A 12,257-nucleotide genomic window follows, 5' to 3' on the forward strand; every position below is an offset into this window, starting at 1 on the left:
GTGATTTTGGAGCCCCCCAAAATAAATTCAGCCACTCTTTCCACTGTTTTCTCGTTTATTTGCCATGAAGTGTTGGTACTGGATGGCATGATCTTAGTTTTCTGAATGTTGAGCTTTAGGTTTTGAAAAAAAAATCCAAATTCTACAAAAACATTAACTATCCTTTACTTGAAAATAAAATGTTGATGGATTGTCCTCTACCTTGATCATGGTGCTGGTTTCACTGATGTAGCATAAGTACAAACTCATCAAATTGTATACGTTAAACATGTACATTTTTGTATATCAACCGCATCTTCCCATAACAGATGCTGAAAAAATTATAAACTGGGGAGGAAGAATTTGTAATCATATTTATACTTTTAACACATTTAGGATTAGAGAAATTAGGACTTCCCTAGAAATGCAGATGAAAAAGAATCTGCCTGCAATGCAGCAGACCAGTATTCAATCCCTGGATCTGGAAGATCCCCTGGAAGAGGACATGGCAACCCATTCCAGTATTCTTGCCTGGAGAGTCCTATGGGCAGAGGAGACTGGTGGGCTACAGTCTGTGGGGTTCAAAGACTCAGACATGACTTAGTGACTAACACTTTAACTCTAGAGAAGTTTGTTTCACAAAAGAGCACATTAGGACTACAATCTAAGAACTCTGTACCTATATAGTGTAAGCACCTGTGAGAGTTTTTAAACATCCAAATTTGACTTATCTTTAAGTTATGGTATTTTATTACTAGAGTATCTATACTGTCATTTGATCTTTGCTGTTGTTCAGTCCATCACTCAGTCATGTCCAACTCTTCACAACACCATGGACAGGAAAGCATGCTAGGCTTTCCTGTCTTTCTCTATTTCCTGGAGTTTGCTCAAACTCATGTCCATTGTTTTGGTGATGCTGTCCAACCATCTCATCCTCTGTTGTCCCCTTCTCCTCCTGCCTTCAATCTTTCCCATCATCAGGGTCATTTCCAATGAGTCAGCTCTTCGCATCAGGTGGCCTAAGTATTGGAACCTAAGCTTCAGTATCACTTCTTCCAATAAATATTCAGGTTTGATTTCCTTTAGTATTGACTGCCTTGATTTCCTTGCAGTCCAAGGGACTCTTCAGGGTCTTCTCTAGCATCACAGTTCAAAGGTATCAATTCTTTGGCACTCAGCCTTTTTTATTGTCCAGCTCTCACATCCGTACACGACTACTGGAAAAACAATAGCTTTGACTATACAGACATTTGTCGGTAAAGTAATGATCTTACTTGATCTTCGATGCCTTGCATTAGATAACATATCTAAACATGGTATTGGAAAATATTAGGAAGTATTAATAAATTTTAAATTACAGGTTTAGGGTAGCCTTGATAATTTATTTAGTACCCTGATTTTGACTAAATTCTAAGACATTTACCATGAGCCCAGAAAAATATTCGAAAGAACTGACAATGGGAAAATAAAACTGGAAAGATTGAATTTGTTCTATTTTAAAGAGAACTGATTTTCTCACTTGAGGGATATGATGATAGGTGTTGTTAACCAAAGGCTTAAGAGTAAGCGGATCTGATTAAGAGAAGATATTAAGATACGGATGTGGTAAATATTAGGAAGAAATACACAGTCCCTACTCTTTATATTCTTTGCAAATGGATGTTTATTCTATTATGAAATAATTTTCCTAAAGTTAAAAAATATGAGGCATACAATTATTTAATAAACACATGCAAAATATTTTCTTTTATTTAAATAGACAAGTAAGATGGTAAGTCTGCTGTTCTGGAGAAGAAATCAAGGAATAAATATATGATCAAAAGACTACTGCTCAATATCTATTAGAAACTGAAAATACCTAATACATATTGGATAGGTTAACATCATATAATAAAATTGTACTTCACAGTGTCTGGAATATATAGCAAAGTCAAATACCTACATATTTTACTGTATATTAAATAATTTTTGGACAAACCTATTTACAATCAGATTGCAAAGACAGGCAATGACTGTCAGGCTTTATTTCTAAGATTTGGACATTTTTCTCAGTCTTTTAGTTCTGCTAACTCCTGACTTGCCTCCTACCTATTCTTGGCATGATGGGTGGATTTTGAACAAGGATATGCTATATTAGTTCCACCCTATCCTATTCCATTTCCTGTCATGCACTGTCTGTCTACAGACAGATTTCAGACTCTTAGAAGTCATTTAGCAAAAGGATCTGTCCCAGGTGGTGGGGTAGATGTGGATTTCTAACACTGCCTACCTAGAGATATAACTCAAGATTTTCTTACGGGATATTCATAGCTATGTTTTCAATACCTCTATATAAAACTGGTATTTTCATCTCCATTTACTTGCCTAATCCTAGTTGATTCAGAACTCAAGCAAAAAAATAAGGGTGGAATTCCTTCAGAACCCATAATCCCAAAAGTGTGAAAGAGAGACCCAGACACTTTTGTATTATGTAAGTGATACTACAAATTGGAAGCCAAATGTGACAATACACTTCAAAATTCTAAAATGTAAGGCCTCATCCTCAATATTGTAAGGTTAAAAAAAAAAAAACGAGTAAATAAATAAATAAAATGTAAGGCCTTTGCCTCAGAAATTCCTTTTCTGATAAAATAAACTAAGGAAATAAAGGACTTTTATACAAAACATAACATGTACTTTTATAATAGCTAAATATGAGAAGCTTTATTAAATAATTATTTATCCAGAAGAGGTACAATACAGAAAAATTATAATAAAAATATATATTTTGCCATGTAAATATTTACAGGTTTTGGCTTAGAAATTGATTGTAAGTATACAACTTTCATATATATATAATATACTTGTATAAATATTTTCCATTGAAAACATAGACATAAAGCCACTTTGTTGTGTTTTCTTAATACTTTGTCATCTATGGATTGAAGAGTATCCAGAAATATGTTTCCATCAGGACATTATTGTTTTACTCTTGGAATGTGTCTAATAAAATTGCAGCATCCTATTTTCTCCAAGGACCTGATTCCCACTGCTGCCTCTGTCAGGTATTTGGCCAAAATTCAGTGCACATTAGATTCATTAGTCATGTTTGAGCTTTAGTCAGGATTGACTGTCTATTTATCCAAACAGAAGGCTCCTGCACATCCATGAGTCTGAGACAATAAAACATTCATTTACTTCAACTTTAAGACATAAGACCTTTCTTCGTAGGTCTAAATGGAATAGAACCTCAATGAGAGTCAGCTGGCAACTCAGAGAGCACTATCTACTGCAAAAACTGCCTGTAAATATGAATGTCCTCAAGAGAAGGGCATTTGTGCATGTGTTTGAGACCATTTATACTTTCAATTTCATCTTGGGGATGATTATGATTACACAGCTAAATAAAGTCATGATTAACTTCCACTGGAATAAGTTCTGTGATAATTTCAGTTTCTTTCTTCATTCACCATTCTAGTTCCTTGGTGTCTGCAAACTATCAGACTTATCTATTTAAAACTCATAGATGGCAATACATTAATCTGGATATATCTAAAAAGAAAATCAGTATTTCTAACAGAGTTTAGCTTTAGAAAGATTAAATTCGAAGCTACAGTAGAACCAGACATATCATAGGTTCTCAATATGTTTTGAAAGAATTCATGAGTACTCATTAGAACAGTAGGAACAAAGAAAAGTGACCTTCATATGATATCATTCTTATGAATCAATACAGATTTATACCAACATGTAATTATAATATAGAGTGCCAAATTTCCAACAATGTTGCCATCAGTGATAAAATTACAGTGAGCTAATGATAAATGCAAGTATTTTTTTGAAATATACCAAACAGAAAATACACCTGAACAAAAGTGGTTTACCAGAACATTCACTTAACATCTGGGATCACAGAAGGTAAGAAGAATCTGGAACGATGGTCTGAGTTAGAATGCCACAGTGAAACACTGAGAGCTTCAGAATTTTCTCAGCTTAGTTCAGAGGGCCAATTCCTTTATCATACTATCCAATAGGGTACCTAATTATGAGCTAGTTATTTCTCCCTTTGATTCTAGATACTCCCATGAATGGAGGAACCCGGTGGGCTGCAGTCCATGGGGTCGCTGAGGGTCGGACATGACTGAGCGGCTTCACTTTCACTTTTCACTTTCATGCATTGGAGAAGAAAATGGCAACCCACTCCAGTGTTCTTGCCTGGAGAATCCCAGGGATGGGGGAGCCTGATGGGCTGCCATCTCTGGGGTATCACAGAGTCGGACACGACTGAAGCTACTTAGCAGCAGCAGCCCCTGTTCTATAGAGATGCCTATTAATCATTGATAATTTATTATCTATCTATCATAGTGTGATGCTGATGTTTCTTACTGTCTTCATAGAAATAACATGCCTTGTTTCACCAGAACTTAGGAGAATACATCTGTAGGTTTCTTGTGAGATAGATTGCAAACAATATGTGAAATGACGCATATAACAAAGAAGTTAATTTTTCAATTGAAAATTCTTTACTCCTTGGAATGGATGAAAAATAAATGACATAAGTTCTTCACTTACAAAAGAAACTACTACCCAAGTAATTAATCAATAACAGCTGAGTGAGAAATGTAGAATACCTATTGCCTCATGTCCACAATTGCAGGTCTGAACTCTACCCTCAATATTTCTCCACACAACACCAAACAGTTTATCTACCAGCTTTATACAAAACACAAGAAAGGAACACAATAGCTGTAAGGATTTCCAGGTGGTGCTACTGGTAAATAACACATCTGCTAATACAGGAGAAGTAAGAGATGTAAGTTTGATCCCCGGGTGGGGAAGAAACCCTGGAGGAGGGCGAGGCAACCTACTTTAGTATTCTTGCCTGGAAAATCCGATGGCCAGATGAGCCTGGTGGGCTACACTCCATTGGGTCACAAAGAGTCAGAAGTGACTGAAGTGACATAGCACACACATACACATGGAGCAAAAAGGAAAGGAGGAAGAGGAGAAAAATGAAGGAGAGAAATAAGGAGAGGTAGTGGCTTTCATTCACCATCTACTAGGCACTGTGCATGGATTATCTCAATCAACATGCACAATTATTTCATGACTAAATATCATTGGGGACACTGAGGATAAAATGGAAAGGGCATATAAGAACATTGTGTCTTACTCGAGATTGTGCATAAATCCCAGGAAATAAATTTTTCATTGTACATCACTCCACAGGAAAGTAAGAGAGTCAATCATACCTGTTTAACAACCAGGGCAGTCTCAAAAGGTCAGTAAAATTTTACCATTCAGTTCAGTTCAGTTCAGTCACTCAGTCATGTCCAACTCTGCAACTCCATGGACTGCAGCATGCCAGGCCTCCCTGTCCATCACCAGCTTCCGGAGTTTACCCAAACTCATGTCCATTGAGTTGGTGATGCCATCCAACCATCTCATCCTCTGTCATACCTTTCTCCTCCTTCCCTCAATCTTTCCCAGCATCAGGGTCTTTTCAAATGAGTCAGCTCTTTGCATCAGGTGACCAAAGTGGGGTTTCAGCTTCAACATCTGTCATTCCAATGAACACCTAGGACTGATCTCCTTTAGGATGGACTGGTTGGATCTCCTTGCTGTCCAAGGGACTCGCAACAGTCTTCTCCAACACCATAGTTTAAAAGCATCAATTCTTTGGTGCTCAGGTTTCTTTATAGTCCAACTCTCACATCCATACATGACCACTGGAAAAACCATAGCCTTGACTAGATGGACTTGGCAAACTAATGTCTCTGTTTTTTAATATGCTGTCTATTTTGGTTACAACTTTCCTTCCAAGGAGTAAGCGTCTTTTAATTTCATGGCTGCATTCACCATCTGCAGTGATTTTGGAGTCCCTCAAAATAAATTTATCCACTGTTTCCACTGATTCCCCATCTATTTGCCATGAAATGATGGGACTGGATGCCATGATCTTAGTTTCCTGAATGTTGATGTTTAAGCCAACTTTTTCATTCTCCACTTTCACTTTCATCAAGAGGCTCTTTAATTCTTCACTTTCTGCCATAAGGGTGGTGTCATCTGCATATCTGAGGTTATTGACATTTCTCCTGGTAATCTTGATTCCAGCTTGTGCTTCATCCAGCCCAGCATTTTTCATGATGTACTCTGCATATAAGTTAAATAAGCACCATGACAATATACAGCCTTGATGTACTCCTTTTCCTATTTGGATCCAGTGTATTGTTCCATGTCTGGTTCTAACTGTTGCTTCCTGACCTGCATACAGATTGCTCTAAAAGCAGGTCAGATGGTCTGGTATTCCCATCTCTTTCAGAATTTTCCAGTTTGTTTTGATCCACACAGTCAAAGGTTTTGGCATAGTCAATAAAGCAAAAATAGATGTTTTTCTGGAACTCTCTTGCTTTTTCCATGATCCAGTGGCTGTTGGCAATTTAATCTCTGGTTCCTCTGCCTTTTCTAAAACCAGCTTGAACATCTGGAAGTTCACGGTTCACATATTGTTGAAGCCTGGCTTGGAGAATTTTGAACATTACTTTACTAGCGTGTGAGATGAGTGCAATTGTAGGATAGTTTGGGCATTCTTTGGCATTGCCTTTCTTTGGGATTGGAATGAAAACTGACCTTTTCCAGTCCTGTGGTCCCTGTTGAGTTTTCCAAATTTGCTGGCATATTGAGTGCAGCACTTTCACAGCATCATCTTTTAGGATTTAAAATAGCTCAACTGGAATCCCATCACCTCCACTAGCTATGTTCCTGTTGATACTTCTTAAAGCCCACTTAACTTTACATTCAGATGGCTCTAGGTGAGTGATCACACCATCATGATGATCTGAGTCATGAGGCTCTTTTGTACAGTTCTTCTGTGTATTCTTCCCACCTCTTCTTAATATCTGCTTCTGTTGGGTCCATACCATTTCTGTCCTTTATTGAGCCCATCTTTGCATGAAATGTTCCCTTGGTAGCTCTAATTTTGTTGAATTTTACCATTAGCCTCATTTAAAAACAAAAATCTTCTTAAAGATCATTCTAAAGACCTGCTAGATCACTTTAAAGAAAATATATCTGATGTTTAAGACAAATACGATTTTATTTGTATATTGAAAAATGTATTAACTGAAAATACCTTATTAATCAAAATCTTGTGTATTTTAAATTCAAATTTCATGAAGATGTTCCTTATCCCCCTCTTCAGAAACCTTACCTAAAAACTAAATGAATTCACTTCCATGTAACTGACAGTTGAATTGAATTTTAAGGAAATACCTAGTATAGGATAACTTTTTTTAAATATAAATTTATGTATTTTAATTTGAGGTTAATTACTTTAAAATATTGTATTGGTTTTGCCATATATCAACATGAATCTGCCACAGGTATACACATGTTCCCCATCCTGAATCTTCCTCCCTCCTCCCACCCTGTAACATCCTTCTGGGTTGTCCCAGTGCACCAGCCCCAAACATCCAGTATCATGCATCGAACCTGGACTGGCGATTCATTTCATAAATGATATTATACATGCTTCAATGCCATTCTCCCAAATCACCCCACCCTCGCCCTCTCCCACAGCATCCAAAAGACTGTTCTATACATCTGTGTCTCCTTTGCTATCTTGCAGACTGGGTTATCATTACCACCTTTCTAAATTCCATACATATGTGTTAGTATACTGTATTGGTGTTTTTCTTTCTAGCTTACCTCACTCTGTATAATAGACTCCAGTTTCATCCACCTCATTAGAACTAATTCAAATGTATTCTTTTTAATAGCTGTGTAATACTCCATTGTGTATATGTACCACAGCTTTCTTATCCATTCGTCTGCTGATGGACATCTAGGTTGCTTCCATGTCCTGGCTATTCTAAACAATGCTGCGATGAACATTGGGGTACACGTGTCTCTGTCAATTCTGGTTTCCTCGGTGTGTATGCCCAGCAGTGGAATTGCTGGGTCATAAGGCAGTTCTATTTCCAGTTTTTTAAGGAATCTCCACACACACTCTCCATAGTGGCTGTACTAGTTTGCATTCCCACCAACAGTGTAAGAGGGTTCCCTTTTCTCCACATCCTCTCCAGCATTTATTGCTTGTAGACTTTTGGATTGCACCCATTCTGACTGGCATGAAATGGTACCTCACTGTGGTTTTGATTTGCATTTCTCTGATAATGAATGATGTTGAGCATCTTTTCATGTGTTTGTTAGCCATCTGTATGTCTTCTTTGGAGAAATATCTGTTTAGTTCTTTGGCCCATTTTTTGATTGGGTCATTTAGTTTTCTGGAATTGAGCTGCAGGAGTTGCTTGTATATTTTTGAGATTAGTTGCTTGTCGGTTGTTTCATTTGCTATTATTTTCTCCCATTCTGAGGCTATCTTTTCACCTTGCTTATAGTTTCCTTTGTTGTGCAGAAGCTTTTAAGTTTAATTAGGTCCCATTTGTTTATTTTTGCTTTTATTTCCAATATTCTGGGAGGTGGGTCATAGAGGATCCTGTTGTGATTTATGTCGGAGAGTGTTTTGCCTAGTTCTCCTCTAGGAGTTTTACAGTTTCTGATCTTACATTTAGATCTTTAATCCATTTTGAGTTTTTTTTGTGTGTATGGGGTTAGAGAGTGTTCTAGTTTCATTCTTATCCAAGTGGTTGACCAGTTTTCCAAGCACCACTTGTTAAAGAGATTGTCTTTAATCCATTTTTCATTCTTTCCTCCTTTGTCAAAGGCAAGGTGTCCATAGGTGAATCGATTTATATCTGGGCTTTCTATTTTGTTCCATTGATCTATATTTCTCTTTGTGCCAGTACCATACTGTCTTGATGACTGTGGCTTTGTAGTAGAGCCTGAAGTCAGGCAGGTTGATTCCTCCAGTTCCATTCTTCTTTCTCAAGTTTGCTTTCGCTATTGGAGGTTTTTTGTATTTCCATAAAAATTGTGAAGTTATTTGTTCTAGCTCTGTGGAAAATACTGTTGGTAGCTTGATAAGGATTGCATTGAATATATAGACTGCTTTGGGTAGTATACTCATTTTCACTATATAGATTCTTCTGATCCATGAACATGGTACATTTCTCCATCTGTTAGTGTCCTCTTTGATTTCTTTCACCAGTGTTTTATAGGGGATAACTCTTAATTAATAACATTTCAAAACATTTTTTTCCACAACACCTAGGGGAGAATTAATCATATGTGGTCTTTAGAAAAATGATTCTGATTCTGTGGTTTTACAATACTAATTGTGGGGAAGCAGTGATATATGCTAAGTATATGTTAATATACTTTCATATATTATATATATGAACTTCTCCGGTGGCTCAGATGATAAAAAATCTGCTTGCATTGCAGGAGACCTGGGTTCGATGCCTGGATCAGGAAGTTCCCCTGGAGAAGGAAATGTCAAACCATTCCAGTATTTTTGCCTGAAAAATTCCATGGATGGAGGAGCCTGGTGGGGTAGCATCCATGGTGTTGCAAAGAGTCAGACATGACTGAACGAATTTGACTCAATATACTTTCACAATATTTTAGCTATAAGATAAAGATACCCAGGGTAGAATTAGTGTCATGAGAAATAAATGATACCGGATGTTTGGGGCTGGTGCACTTAAACGACCCAGAGGGATGGTATGAGGAGGGAGAAGGGAGGGGGGTTCAGGATGGGGAACACATGTATACCTGTGGCAGATTCATGTTGATGTATGGCAAAACCAATACAATCTTGTAAAGTAATTAACCTCCAATTAAAATAAATAACTTTATATTAAAAAAAAACAAAGAGTGGATGCACCCAGAAAAAAAAATTCTCACGAACTCTTAAAATATCCTAAATAATTTCAGCCTAAATTAAACCAATCCAAGCCATTGCAAAAGAAAACATCATAATTTCATTAAATGTATAAACAGAAATGTTCTATATAAGCTATATATAAGTACATTTTAGGAACACATTAAAAGAAAAAAAACAGACTCTCACTAGGCACCCTTCTGTGAGTGACATCATGTTTAAATCCTGTGTGGCAATCAGTGATGCACTGCCTTGATGCCCAAGTCCAACTTCTTCCTTAAAATCGTCCAACTCCTGGATGATTATTCAAAGTGATTCATTTGGGGAGTAGACAATGTGGACTCCAAGGACATGCAGCAGGTCTGCATGTCCCTCCAAGGGAAAACAATGGTGCTGATGGGTAGGGAATGATGATCCACAAGGTCATCCAAGGACATCTGGAAAACAACCCAGCTTTGGAGAAACTGTTGCCTCACATCCAGGGGAACCTGGGCTTTGTGTTCACCAAGCAGGACCTCACTGAAATCAGGGGCATGCTGCTGGCCATATTGCCAGCTGCCACCTGTGCTGGTGCCATAGCCCTTTGTGAAGTTACTGTACCATCCCAGATCACTGGTCTGGAGCCTGAGAAGACCTCCTTCTTCAAGGCTTTAGGATTTGCCACTAAAATCTCCAAGGTCCCCGTTGAAATCCTGAGTAATGGGCCTCTGATTGAGACTGGAGACAAAGTAGGAGTCAGGAAAGCCATGTTTCTGAACATCCCCCTCTTCTCCTTTGGGCTGATCATCCCAGTAGGTGTTTGACAGTGGTAGCATGCACAGTCCTGAAGTGCTTGACATCACAAAGGAAACTTGGCATTCTCACTTCCTGGAAGGTGTCTGCAATATTGCCTGCATATGTCTACATGTTCGTTACCCAACTGCTGTATCCGTACCCCATTCTATAATCAATGGTGGCAAGCGGGTCTTGGCTCTGTCTGAAGAGATAGATTACACCTTTCAACGTGCTGAAAAGGTCAAGGCCTTCTTGGCTGATTCATCTGCGTTTGTGACTGCCAGCAGCCTCCACCAAGACTGAGGTAAAGCAAGAGTCAGAGGAGTTGAATAAGGATATGGAATTTGGTTTCTGGCTAATCACCAAAAAGCAGCCAACTCAGCCAGATTTGTTTGTGAAACAAGGAAATAAAAATTTGCTTCTCTTACAAAGAGAAGGGAAAAGAATAAATAGATTAAGACCAATTAGAGTTGAATCTACTTACAAAAGAGAAACTATATTTCAATAAAATTTATTCACATATTTTATCACATCAATTTTTAAATATAGACATCATAAGAATGTGGAGAAGAGAAATATCTTTTTTACTGAGAGGAAATACAGTTAGTAAATAAATACATAGAAAAAATTGTTCATCCTTGACAGTAATCAGAGAAATAAAAAAGAAACTATAAAATAGCATTTTAGATCTACTAAAATAGCAAATTTATAGCTTTTTATTACCGTGACTGTCAATGTTGAAGTGAAATTATATATTCATACTTGATGGCACCGTAAGTTAATGCAATACTTTTTGGAAAGAAATATAGCAATAAAGGACAGTAGACATAAATATAGCAAAATAAAACATTTGTAAGTCAAATTATACCATATGCAGTGAAAAAGCATGTTCTAGATTAACATCTAAGCTATAAAAAGAGCTCTTACATATAGGAACAGTATAGATAAGTAATTCAAAAGGTAAAGAATAATAGGATGTGGTAATTGGCCTAAGACCAAATCAAATTTAGCAGCAAATATATAAATCTATGAAAACTTAGTTAAACTTATTTACAGTCAAATCAAAAACTGAGAGATATTTAGAATGTGAAAGAGTTCTTACTCTCTTGCTTATTAGAACTCTTGGAATATGTCTGTTGTCACAGTGTCTGTTGAAATGTAAATTGTCAAAATTATTTTTAAAATAATGAAACATCTCAGTTAAAAAAAGTCCTGTCAAGTTAGGGTAACCCTATTTCTCCCGCATTCTCCTCTTCTTTGTTATTGTTCTTCACTCCCTAAGTTGTGTCCAACTCTTTGTGATTTTGGAGCCTAAAAAATAAAGTCTGACACTGTTTCCACTGTTTCCCCATCCATTTCCCATGAAGTGATGGGACCGGATGCCATGATCTTCGTTTTCTGAATGTTGAGCTTTAAGCCAACTTTTTCACTCTCCTCTTTTACTTTCATCAAGAGGCTTTTCAGTTCCTCTTCACTTTCTGCCATAAGGGTGGTGTCATCTGCATATCTGAGGTTATTGATATTTCTCCGAGCAATCTTGATTCCAGCTTGTGCTTCTTCCAGCCCAGCGTTTCTCATGATGTACTCTGCATATAAGTTAAATAAGCAGGGTGACAATATACAACCTTGACGCACTCCTTTTCCTATTTGGAACCAGTCTGTTGTTCCATGTCCAGTTCTAACTGTTGCTTCCTGACCTGCATACAGATTTATCAAGAGGCAGGTTAGGTGGTCTGGTATT

General features: G+C 37.3%; 1 pseudogene; it reads left to right on the plus strand.

Moving 5' to 3' along the window:
* The first annotated feature begins 9,997 nt into the window (after nucleotides 1-9,997).
* On the plus strand, nucleotides 9,998-10,819 carry LOC120858040 (annotated as a pseudogene).
* The last annotated feature ends 1,438 nt before the right edge of the window (nucleotides 10,820-12,257 follow it).

This window comes from Oryx dammah, unplaced genomic scaffold (genome assembly GCF_014754425.2).
Source record: "Oryx dammah isolate SB20612 unplaced genomic scaffold, SCBI_Odam_1.1 HiC_scaffold_29, whole genome shotgun sequence".
Lineage (NCBI taxonomy): Eukaryota > Metazoa > Chordata > Mammalia > Artiodactyla > Bovidae > Oryx > Oryx dammah.